Source organism: Cyprinodon variegatus, unplaced genomic scaffold (genome assembly GCF_000732505.1).
Source record: "Cyprinodon variegatus isolate N-32 unplaced genomic scaffold, C_variegatus-1.0 Scaffold423, whole genome shotgun sequence".
NCBI classification, from domain to species: Eukaryota; Metazoa; Chordata; class Actinopteri; order Cyprinodontiformes; family Cyprinodontidae; genus Cyprinodon; species Cyprinodon variegatus.
The window spans coordinates 248,799-250,273 of NW_015150876.1; positions in this window are offsets into that span (position 1 = coordinate 248,799).

Here is a 1,475-nt window from a genome sequence, read left to right on the forward strand (position 1 = left end):
AAAGCATGAGATCAATGCGGAAGATATAAGGGCTTTATTTACAGTTATTTTGTACTATCATAGCTGTTTATCGTAGAACTTGGTTGTCAGATTAAGGCCTCATTATTTTAAAAACTCTAAATCATCTAATATGTTTTTCATCTGCCTTTCATTTTTCTTTTAAAGCAGGTTGTGTGTGAGGCATTAGAGAATTTATTAATATTACATGTACAAGTAGCAACAAGCTGATAACTTTATTCACCAGATCAAGAAGAATCTCTCATGAAACAAGTGAAGATAACTGCTTCTTTTCATGATCCTTGTAAAATTTTCATTTGTCATATTCAAACTCCTGCGGACCTCGAATTGAGTTTATAGATTTTCTGCCATTTCATTAATAGAACATGGTAACAACCAGAGGTGTGTAGTGATTGGTTACATTTACCCAGTTACATTTAATTGGTTAACAATTTAAAGACAAAAGATCTACTTTAAGGATTAGGTTTATTGTGTCATACTTTTTACTTAAATACTCTACTCCTACTTAAGATCTCTGACTATTTTATCCTTTTTGAGTAATTTGATCTACAGTATTCTTAATTCAAGGAAACATATAGTAAACAGTAGATATTAACAGTGGGAGTTTGTTATCTCATCCTAAAGCCATCCATAGTGGTGTTACAGCTTTAGGCTGCTTTAACTAAATCTCTGAGCTTGCGGACTGCTTCCAGACTGTTTATTGGATATATTTATTGGAGGGTTTTTGCAATTTTTTGAAAAGCCTATTACTCCTTTTGCACACTCTGTTTAAAAGTTGCTGTTTGCATCGTTGATACAAGCTTAATGTCCAAAAGAAGATTTTCAATATTTCCACTATGACATACTCACCACTGGTAAGCGGAAATGGGGATGAGCACATATGATGTCCTTACGTAAGCATATCACCCGAATGATTAACAATTAGGAGGACCACTTATTTTGATGATCCAAAACTCTTCTTTAAAGGCTATGCACAAGGTTTAGGTGTGTGCTTATGGGAATTTTTGACCATTCTTCCAGAAGCCCATTTTTGACATCATACACTGATGTTGGACAAGGCTTTGCTCTCAGTCTTTATGTCTAAATTATCCCAATAGTGTTCTGTTGGGTTGAGGTCAGGACTCTATTAAGGCCAGTCACATTCATCCACACCACATTCTGCCATCCATGCCTTTATAGACCTTATTTTGTGCCCTGTTGTACAGTCATGTTGGAAGAGGAAGGAGCCACCTCCAAACTGCTCCCACAAAGTTGGCATGGAATTGTCCAAAATGTCTTGGTATGCTGAAGCATTCAGAGATCCTCTTACTGTAGCTAAATTGCCAAGCTCAGCTCTTGAAAAAACAAACCCACACCATAACCCCCCCTCTACCAAATTTTAGACTTGGCTCATTGCACTCAGGCAAGTGTAATTTTCCTGGAAACCACCAAACTTGGTCTTGCCCATCAGATTTCCA